This window comes from Arachis ipaensis, chromosome B09 (genome assembly GCF_000816755.2).
Source record: "Arachis ipaensis cultivar K30076 chromosome B09, Araip1.1, whole genome shotgun sequence".
Taxonomy (NCBI): domain Eukaryota; kingdom Viridiplantae; phylum Streptophyta; class Magnoliopsida; order Fabales; family Fabaceae; genus Arachis; species Arachis ipaensis.
In genome coordinates this window covers 140,041,872-140,053,549 of record NC_029793.2, presented here as the reverse complement: position 1 = coordinate 140,053,549, position 11,678 = coordinate 140,041,872, and positions in this window count along the sequence as shown.

Here is an 11,678-nt window from a genome sequence, read left to right as displayed (position 1 = left end):
TTCCCAAAGGAGAGGACTAGGATTTGCGAATAAGAGTTAGCTCAATCACTTGACTTTTCTTTATTTAGTAAGGGTTAACTAAGTGAAAATAACAACCTCTTTATACTACACTTGAGAGAATTCCAACAAGGATAGAACTTCCAATTAATCATTCCCCCAGTCAAGGCCTTTTATTTTGAATATTATAAATCTCTTTTAATTTCACTGCTTTAATTTACAATTATGTATTTGCCCATTGCCCAAACTCAAAATTACCCATAAAACTCCTGATTAATAAATTAGCACCTCTTTGTCAACTCGTTGGTAGATGACCTGTGACTCATACTCCCAGTATTTTTATTCTAAACTTTTGTGACAACTTTTCTAAATTGATGAGGCAGATTTTTGCTAGTTAAGAGCTATACTCGCAACGCTGTTCTATTATATTATAATCTCTTAATTGGTCTAACTTCCGCCCCTCGTCAGTCACGCATACGGGTGACATGCGAAAAATAGAGATGGCGTGTATGCGTGGGGTGGAATTTGTGCTTTTTGCACAAACGCAGCACCACTCTGGTGCAACTCTCTGGTTTTTGTACCAAGAGTCCCAACATGGCATAAGACGCGTGCGCGTTGGCCATGCTCACGCATGGAGCGCCCCTGGTGCAGAATTTACAACCACAAACTAACCGGCAAGTGCACCGGGTCGTACCAAGTAATACCTCAGGTGAGTGAAGGTCGATCCCACGAGGATTGATGGACTAAGCAACAATGGTTAAGTGATTGGCCTAGTTAGACAAACAGAAAATAGTGTTTGAGAGTTCAAAAAGCATTAAACAGAAGACAGGCAAATAAATAAGTTGGGAATAAAATATGGAGAAGCAGTTAAGGCTTCAGAGTTATCTATTTTCCGGATTGACTTTTCTTACTAACTATTTTAATCATGCAAGATTTAATTCATGGCAAACTATATGTGACTAAACCCTGATTCCTTAGACCTTTTTAGTCTTCTCTAAAATTCATCAACCGCCAATTCCTTGGTCACTTAATTTCAATTAGAGGGTGAAGCTTAATTCTAGTTTATATGCCACAGAAATCCTGATTACCCAAATATAAGAGGATTATATGTCACGTATCCCGTTAAGTCCAGATAATTAGAAATTTAGGAGAATATGTTTTCAAGCTGTTATTCAAGTAAAGAGCTTTTCCAAGTTATACAAGAACTCAATTAGAAAGAGGGTCATACTTCCGTTCCACCCAAATTCATAAGATAAAGAACGAAAACAATTCTTGAAATATAAATCAGTGCATGAATTAAAATAGAAAAATAATAGTATGAATCCATACAATAGACAAAGCTCCTAACCTTAACAGTGGAGGTTTAGTTGCTCATGGAAAAAGAGTGAAAACTAGGATTCTGGTAAACTGTAAATTGGGCTGAGGTGGAATAATCCCTAGAAGAGAAGTTTCTTTTCTCTTTTATATCTAATCCTAATTAATTTAAAAATCTATTTTCTAAAACTAATATAATATCTTTTCCTATTTATAAAAATTAAAGTTTAAATCATAATTAATTATAAATTTGCGTTTTCTGCGTTGTCTGCACGTGGCGCATGTCACGCGTACACAATTAGAGCTGCAATTTTTGCTGTGCATCATCAGGGGGTTCTTGAAGATTTGGATCAATAAGCTCAGTCTGCATGCACCTCTCTTCTTCACCGGTTAAATGTATATCTTTGAAGACGTGAAAGACTAGTTGCTCATCATGCACTCTAAGCACTAATTCACCCACTTCTACATCAATTAGAGCTCTCCCAGTGGCTAGGAATGGTCTTCCTAGAATTATATAGGCATTCTCATCCTCCCCCGTGTCAAGAATCACAAAATCTGCTGGGAGGAAGAACTTACCCACTTTGACCAAGATATTCTCCACTAATCCGTATGCAGGCTTCATAGATTTGTCTGCCATCTGTAATGCTATCCTTGTGGGTTGTGCCTCTTGGATTTGCAACTTCTTCATCACAGACAAGGGCATTAAATTGATGCTTGCTCCCAGATCACATAATACTTTCTCAAAGGTTGTGCTCCCAATGGTGCATGGAATTTGGAATCTCCCTGGATCCGGCATCTTCCTTGGCAAGTTATTCTGAATGATGGCACTACATTCCTTAGTCAGGACCACTGTCTCATCTCGCTTTAAAGGCTTCTTCTTTGACAACAACTATTTCATGAACTTGACATAGAGAGGCATTTGCTCCAAAACCTCAGCAAAAGGAATATTGATTTGCAACTTTCTGAAGACTTCCAAGAACTTTGAAAACTGCTTGTCCTTGGTCTCCTTTTGAAGTCTCTGAGGATATGGCATTTTAGGCTTGTACTCAGGAGCCTTTGGCAGTGTACGATAAGTGTCAAGAGAGTCCGAGAATGGGTTGTCCGCACGCTTTGGAGGGGCGTGCTCTACTTCTTCCTTCTTCTTCTCTTGAGCTTCTTTTTCAACTGGCTCCTCATTAACTTGTGTTTCCATACTTGCTACTTGTCCACTTATCAAGGTGATAGCCTTGTATTTCTCTCTTGGATTTACCACTGTATCACCAGAAAATGTATTTGAGGACCTCTCAGGTATTTGCTTGCTCAGTTGGCCCATTTGCACCTCCAAATTTCAGTCCCTCCACCCAAAATTTGGGTGATTTCTCCACCCTTGATTGTATGTCTTAGAGTATGGATCATTATTGGGGTTTCTAGGACCACTCCCCATGTAATTTACCTATTCAGAAGAAGATTGAGCATAATCATAATTTTCATTTTGTATAAAATTACCTGCCATGTCGTAAGGGACCTCTTGAGGTGTATTCTGGGTGTTGATAGCTGAAACTTGCATTCCACTCAACTGTTGAGTAATTAAATTCATCTGCTAACTCAAAATTTTATTTTGAGCAAGGATAGTATTAAGAGCTTCTACTTCCATAACACCTTTCTTCTGAGGAGCCTCAGAGTTCACATGATTTCTGTTAGATGAGTATAAATATTGGTTGCTAGCAACCAACTCAATAAGCTCCATAGTCTCCTCCGGTGTCTTCTTCTTGTGCAATGAACCACCTGCAGAATTATCTAAGTACATCTTAGACATTTCACTCAAACCTTCATAAAAGATATCTAGTTGGGTCCATTTGGAGAACATGTCTGGAGGACATTGCCTAGTCAGTAGCTTGTATCTCTTCCAAGCTTCATAAAGAGTTTCACCATCCTTCTGCCTTAAGGTCTGAACCTCCACCCTAAGCTTAGTCAGCTTCTTTGGTGGGAAAAATTTAGTAAAAAATCCAGTAACAACCTTGTCCTAAGTATCCAAACTCTCCTTGGGTTGGGAATCTAGCCATAGCTTTGCTCCATCTCTCAGAGCAAACGGGAAGAGCATGAGTTTGTACACCTCTGGGTTCACTCTATTTGTCTTCACAGTATCACAAATCTGCAGAAAGATAGAAATAAATTGATTTGGGTATTCGTGGGAAAGACTATGATACTGGCAGTTTTGTTGCACCAGGGTGACCAATTATGGCTTCAACTCAAAGTTGTTCGCAGCTATAGGAGGCACCACAATGCTTTTCACATAAAGATCTGCAGTAGGAGTAGAGTAAGAGCCAAGCACTCTCCTTTGTTGCTCATTTCCATTCGGATTCGCCACATTGACATTAACAGCATTATTGGGATTCATAGTGGATTCTGCAGTCTTGTAAAGTCTTGCTTGTTGCAAACGCCGCCTGAAAGTCCTTTCAGGTTCAGGATCAAAGTCTAAGAGAGGTTCCTTGTCTCTGTTCCTACGCATAAACAGACAGAAAATAAGAAAAAATTGAACTCTCTACGTCAGAGTGCAGAGAATTCTTAGTGAGATAACCTGTGTAAAGAGATAAAAGTATTGAATAAAACAATCACTAAAATTCGAAAATTACTATTAAAATTAAGACAAAAAATTTTGAGATTATTAGGCAAATTAAATAAGAAAAATTAAAATAAGACTTACTAGGGAACACCAAACTTAATTTTAGAAATTAAGAAAATTATTAGTGCTATTTGTTTATTTATATTTTTTTTTTCAAAAATATTAAAGCAAAATTTAAATAAAATTAAAACTAAGACGCCTAATCTAAGCAATCAAACAACTAATAGTTATTAATCACTATCAATCCCCGGCAACAGCACTAAAAACTTGGTGCGAAATTTATAACCACAAACTAACCGACAAGTGCACCGGGTCGTACCAAGTAATACCTTAGGTGAGTGAGGGTCGATCCCATGAGGATTGATGGATTAAGCAACAATGGTCAAGTGATTTACTTAGTTAGACAAGCAGAAAATAGTGTTTTGGTATTCAAAAGCATTAATAATAAATTGAGAATATCAGAAAGCAAGCAGTAAATTGAAGTGAATAATATATGGAGAAACAGTTAAGGTTTTAGAGATATCTATTTTTCGGATTGACTTTTCTTACTAACTATTTTAATCTTGCAATATTTAATTCATGACAAACTATATGTGACTAAACCCTAATTCCTTAGACATTTTTAGTCTCCTCTAAAATTCATCAACCACCAATTCCTTGGTCACTTAATTCCAATTAGAGAGTGAAGCTTAATTCTAGTTTATATGCCACAGAAATTCTGATTACCCAAATATAAGAGGATTATATGTCACGTATATCGTTAAGTCTGGATAATTAGAAATTTAGGAGAATATGTTTTCAAGCTGTTGTTCAAGTAAAGAGCTTTTCCAAGTTATACAAGAACTCAATTAGAAAGAGGGTCATACTTCCGTTCCACCCAAATTCATAAGATAAAGAACGAAAACAATTCTTGAAATATAAATCAATGCATGAATTAAAATAGAAAAATAATAGTATGAATCCATACAATAGACAGAGCTCCTAACCTTAACAGTGGATGTTTAGTTGCTTATGGAAAAATAGTGAAAACTAGGATTCTGGTAAACTGTAAATTGGGCTGAGGTGGAATAATCCCCAGAAAAGAAGTTTCTTTTCTCTTTTATATATAATCCTAATTAATTTAAAAATCTATTTTCTAAAATTAATATAATATCTTTTCCTATTTATAAAAATTAAAGTTTAAATCAGAATTAATTATAAATCAGCGTTTTCTGCGTTGTCTACATGTGGCGCATGTGGCGCGTACGCGTCAGTCACGCGTACACGTCGATGGTCTTCTTTGCGTGTCACGCGTACGCGTCAGGTACGCGCACGCGTCGATGTGCAAATCTCCAAATCACACGCACGCGTTAGGTACGCGCACGCATCGCTCCTCGCTGGTCATCTCCTTTAATTCTTGTGCTCCTTCCATTTGTGCAAGCTTCCTCTCCATCTTCTAAGCCATTCCTGCCCTATATAGCCTTCTTCTCTTTTTCTGCGAAAACTCATCAAATCCAACCAAATGCTACCTAAAATAAACAGAATTGCACACGACTCAAAGTAACATTCATAGTGGTTAAAAGATAATTAATTCTTGATTAAACTCAATCAAATTAAATGCAAATTCACTAGGAAAAGATAGAAAAGATGATCACGCATCACTTCATCAGTCACATGCATTCTTTGAAATTGGCTGAAACCACGAAATACTAGCACAGGCTGCCTATACAGAATATTTATGACTCTTTTTTGCACTTGATGATCTACACTTTGAGAAAGTATACTCTTAAGTCATTCATATGTTATTGAAAGAGGAACAACAATAACACATGGATTCTCACATAAAAACTCACACCTTCATGTGTATGAGATAAAATCTGACCATTGTAATATATTTTGAAACTAATATAACCCTCCATTTTATACACTCATCACACTCACTCACAAATTTTTTTCACTCTCTCAAACTTAGAACATTTTGTAGAACAAAGCTCTCATTACTTCACTTAAACTTTAGTCTCATACTCCATTTTTACGTTTTAACACAATCCAGCACTTCTTTTATAGTTACTTTTATATTTTTTTATTCCCCCTAGCACAAAACGTCGCTGACGTTTTCACAAAACGTCACTAATATTTTTACTTTTTTAGCAATACATCAACGACGTTTTGACCAAAAAATATTTTAAAAATATATCTTCTAGCAAAACGTCATTGACGTTTTCCTTTATGACAATTAAAAAATAAATCCATATACAATACGTCGTTGACGTTTTGCCTATAATAAAATTAAAAAAAAATCACACAATACGTCGCTGACGTTTTCTTCATGCAAAATTTTAAAAAAAATTATTCAATTCGTCAACGTCGTTTTGCTTTGTTTATTAAAAAAAAAAGTCATCCTCCCACAAAACGTTAAAGACGTTTTGTTTCTTTCAAAAATTTGGAGCAGGCCCATAGTAGAGTAATACACAATAGCAATCAAATATCATTGAATAACACACGTTAATTTATAATATACAAAAAACTGAACCACAAAATGTAAAGTTAATAACCTTATTATAAGGATTAATTTTTAAAATATGCAATTCAAAATGCATATATTGCTTTTAGATAAATTTATCAGCATTTTAAATTTTTATGAATAAAAATAATAACTTATTTTTAATTGAAATTAGAAAATTACTTCAATTATTTAAGCAATTAGCTTGAATGTAAACAAACATTGGAATATAGACTCTTTCATAAAATTGGTGACCTCAGTTATTACAAACCTTTTAATAATCTTTGCTTTACAATAAGTGCACTTGAGTTCGAGATTTGGCTAAAACTAATAGTAGATTGAAGGCCTTATTTCGTTCCTTGCACAGCTAGATAGATATACCATTCTTTATGTGTGACCCTGGCCTCATTGGAGCTAAGTTCATGGCTCAAGTGAATGAAAATTCAGTTACATTCATGTGACCCCCCAATTCAAATGTGATATTGAAGAGAGGCTATCAAATAATCCAAGAAAAATAAAAGCTTGAAGAGGACTTCAGAAAGAAATTGGATCCATTTTCAGGTTGAAAGAGAAAACCCAATGTCCCCACTCCCACAGTTCCACTTCGATTTTATCATGCATCTAAAAGCAAATAATCCAATGAGATTACGTCCATAAATATCATATCAGCATCTAAAAGTAAATGTTAATTTTGATGCAAACATAATCCAATGATAAAAAAAAAAAAATTAAGAGTTTGAATTTTATCAAAATTTAAGTAATAAATATGACCGTAATTATTTATAAAGATGGAACATTAAAATAGAGACATGAATAGAGACATTGTGTCTAGAGACACTAAATTAATGTATTTTGTATCCATGCTAATAGAAAAGGTACAAAAATATAAAGAGAATATAACTTAGTTTTATTTTTTCTTTCACTATTCTTGTTAATTTTTTATAATTACTTTTTATTATCATATTTTTCTTTTTAAGTTTTTTAAATAAATAAAATAGAATAAATTAAAATTTTATAATTTGTTCTAAAAGACTCCTATTTTTTTAGTTGAGTGTTAATGGTTGGAATTTCACCTTTTAAATTTCGGACTAACTACCTGGCATGGTCGCTTTCTCTCAGTATTATCAATTTCCAATCATTCCTCTTCAACTATATTATTAGGGCTGGCAATTCATACCCTACCCAAGGGTACTCAATCCGGTCCAACCCGTTTGGATAGGGTAAGAGGGAACGTGTTGGGTAGGGTATGGTCCGGATATACTTGCGGGTAGGGTAATCATTCCTCTTCAACTATATTATTAGGGCTGGCAATTCATACCCTACCCAAGGGTACTCAATCCGGTCCAACCCGTTTGGATAGGGTAAGAGGGAACGGGTTGGGTAGGGTATGGTCCGGATATGCTTGCGCGTAGGGTAGGGTATGGTCCGGGTATGTCTGCGGGTAGGATAGGGTACGGGTGTAGGGCTTACTCTACCCTACCCGCACCTCATATATAACACGTATTTTATAAAAATTAGATATATAGTGAAGGAAGTGAGAGTTGAACTCACAACCTCCCTTATATAATGACTTACAATAAATGAACAACCACTAAAACTAGTTAGTTAATTTAGTAATTTAGAACATTAGTTTTTTATTTTTTATGTTATTAATATGTATAAAATTCGAAATGATTGAACTTTATATTTACTTTGAAAAAAATTGATATTTCTGCGGATAGAGTATGGTAGGATAGGATTTAAAATTTTAGGGTGCGGGTAGGGTTAAGGTTGAAAGATTATCAACCCGCGAATAGAATAAGGTAGAGTTTTAATAAAATTTTCAACCCGCAGATAGGATTAGAATAGAGTCCAAATCCTACCCTACACTACCCATTGACAGCCCTATATATTATCACCAACACTACTTCCAACAATTAATTTCTTTATCATCGCTTTAATTTGTTTCTGGTAGCTCCCTCCTTTTGTTTCCTGCATTACATTATTAGTTCATTTAATATGTATGTGTTAGTCCACAACATACCAAGAATGGCCACTTCTTCATTCTCAGTTGATATCGCCGCACCCAATTAGCTATACTGGTTTTGTAACACTTGATAAGGTATATTAACTTTAGTTATATGTTCTCACTCATTGAAGCATTCCTCGGTGATTCCTATTTGGGTCGATACTTAACCTGCACAATCTTTCAGATTATCTTTGTTCTGGTAATACTTTCAATTTCAAATTAAAATATCCAAATGTGAATCGTGGTCCTACTGGAAAACCAATTTTAACAACTCGAATATAGTGAAAACTCATGTATGCATATATTTTTACGTGAAATTGATAGTTAAAAATCGTTATAGGTCAATTTAGTCAAACATGTCAAATTATCTAACAATTTTTAACCGTCAACTTCAAGTGAAGATAATTTGTACACGAGTTTCTATCTTTGAATATATGTGGATATATATAGAGTTTAGCACTATCGTCCTTAGTTGAGATAAGGGGTCATGGCCCTCCAAACTTTTGTTGAAAAATTAGTAATACTTTTAAAAAAAAAAAATAGTTTAATTGGCTCAAATACTTTACTATGACTTAAAATACCAAAGTTCAATCTTCATCTCTTGCTTTTATTGCACAATAATTTTTAGTTTTAAACATTCAAAACATGTTAGATTTGGACTGAACCAAGTGTATTCGCATTTCGCAATTCTGTATTCAATAAGCAACACTCCCTCTACCTTTGAGTTCAAATATAAAAAATTAGGTATTTTTTAGGGTAAAAAACTAAAATAGGCCATGAGAAGATACATATTACACGATTCAGCCAAAAGAAAAATTGATTCACCAATCAACCAATGCACAATTTAATGTAGTTCGAATCAACTCATTTCGAACTTGGCTTAAATGTAATTCGAATTGATGCAATTCGAATTACTATCAGACGTGAACTCGGCATAATTCGAATTGATGCAATTTGAATTACTATCACACGTGAATTCAACATAATTCGAATTGAACTGGTTCGAATTACTCCCTAGTGCCAAGTCCTATGTAATTCGAATGATGTTGATTCGAATTACACATTGTACAATTCGAATTAGTGAGGACCGGACTTGTATATATATATGGTGTAAACGTGAGTTGCTCTCATTAGAGGGGTAAGATGGCTAGTAAGGAGAGTTTTGTAGTGTTGGTTCATCACAGAGGATCGATTAAGAGAAAAACTCGTTCCAGTGTGAAGTTCACTGATAAGGATCCTCTCTGTATTATCGTGAGGCCTACGATGAGCTATGATGACCTTGTTAGCTCTGTACTGCTAAAACTTGGTCTGGAAGGTGTGAAACGGGTTAAGAAGTTTTTCTATCGCATTCCAATCACGGTGCTCCAAGAGACCGTGAAGTATGATTATTTCACGATCGGGAGTGATGAGGACTTGCAGGTCGTGTTTCATTGTCGCCGGCAATTTTCCGAAGTGAGGACACCAGAGCTGTTGGCAAAGTTGATTGATGTGGTATCCAACTCGGGGGGTTCGAACCGGAATACCACCACTTTAGCCACGGTAGCCAGTTCCAGCTCCAGACCTGCCATTGCTTCTTCCTCCGTCCCTGCGTACGAGCCACCCGTCCAGCCTGTCGCCTCCCCTTCGTTCGCTGTTGATCTCAACGGCAGTGTAGGCGACGAGGTCGGAACTGGGGATTTTTTGCCGACCTCTTTACAGTGTGCTGCACCGGCTGGGGTTGAAGATGGATTGTTGGATGATCCAGAGGACGATGATATCGAGCCGGATATGATTGTTGATGACAGTGACGATGATATTGGAGCGAGTGAGCCTGCAGGGGCGGGAGGAGGTTCTAGCTCTGGCACACAGCAGTACCCTCCACATTTTTCATCGTTGGACTTGGATGCCATGAGGCAGGAGGGATTTCCTGGGCAGCCTGCTGGATTTGGCGCTAGAGATGCGGAAGGGTCTGCAGGTCTGACAGAGTTCCAAGTTGGTCAGCAATTTCAGGATAAAGATGAGGCCCTGTTAAGTGTAAAGACTTACAGTATCCGCCGAGGGGTACAGTACAAGGTAGTGGAGTCTGACTGTCGCCGGTATGTGGGTAAGTGTTCTGAGTTAGGGAATGGGTGCACATGGTTGATTCGGCTGAGTCTCCGGCAGCGCAAGGGTATTTGGGAGGTCAAACATTACAATGGTCCGCATACGTGTCTCGCGACCTCCATCTCCAGCGACCACAGGAGTTTGGATTATCATGTGATCTCGGCATTCATTATGCCAATGGTTAGGGCTGATGCATCCATCAGCATCAAGGTGCTCTTAAATGCCACGGCCACACACTTTGGGTTTAGGCCGACGTACAGGAGGGTCTGGTTGGCGAAGTAGAAGGCTGTTGCCGTCATCTATGGTGACTGGGATGAGTCGTACAACGAGCTCCCTAGGTGGATGTTAGGAGTCCTGTTGACGATGCCTGGTACTGTTGCAGTCCTTAGAACGAGCCCTGTTTGAGTTGGTGGACAACTGGATGAGTCTCAAGCTTATTTTCACAGACTGTTCTAGACGTTTTCACCGTGTATCGAGGCATTCCGTCATTGCAAGCCGCTGGTTAGTATTGACGGCACCCATCTGTATGGCAAGTATGGGGGAACGTTGCTTGTCGCCATTGCACAGGACGGGAACTACAACATACTCCCTGTTGCATTCGCACTAGTCGAGGGTGAGAATACTAAGTCCTGGTCCTTCTTTCTCTCCCACCTGCGTCAGCACGTGACACCGCAGCCGGGTCTGCTGGTTATATCGGACAGGCATAATGGCATCAAGGCCGCGCTTGAGGCTCTCGACGGAGGATGGCTACCTTCAGCTGCATACCGTGCATTCTGTATTCCACATGTAGCAGCAAATTTCGCCCTAACCTTCAAGGGCAAAGACGCAAGGAGGCTTCTTGTGAATGCAGCATATGCTAAGACCGAGGTAGAGTTCGATTACTGGTTTGATATTCTGCGGTCTGAAGACCCGGCGATGTGTGACTGGGCGAACCGAATTGAGTATTCATTGTGGACACAGCAATGTGATAATGGCCGGAGATTCGGGCACATGACGACGAATATATCTGAGTGTGTGAACTCAATCCTCAAGGGTGTCAGAAACCTCCTTGTTTGCTCGCTGGTGAAGGCAACATATGGAAGGTTGGTCGAACTATTTGTCCGCAAGGGGAGAGAGGCAGAGGCCCAGCTGGGTACCGGACAACAATTTAGTCAACACTTGGTGAAGTGTATCGAGGCCAACTTGAAGACGGC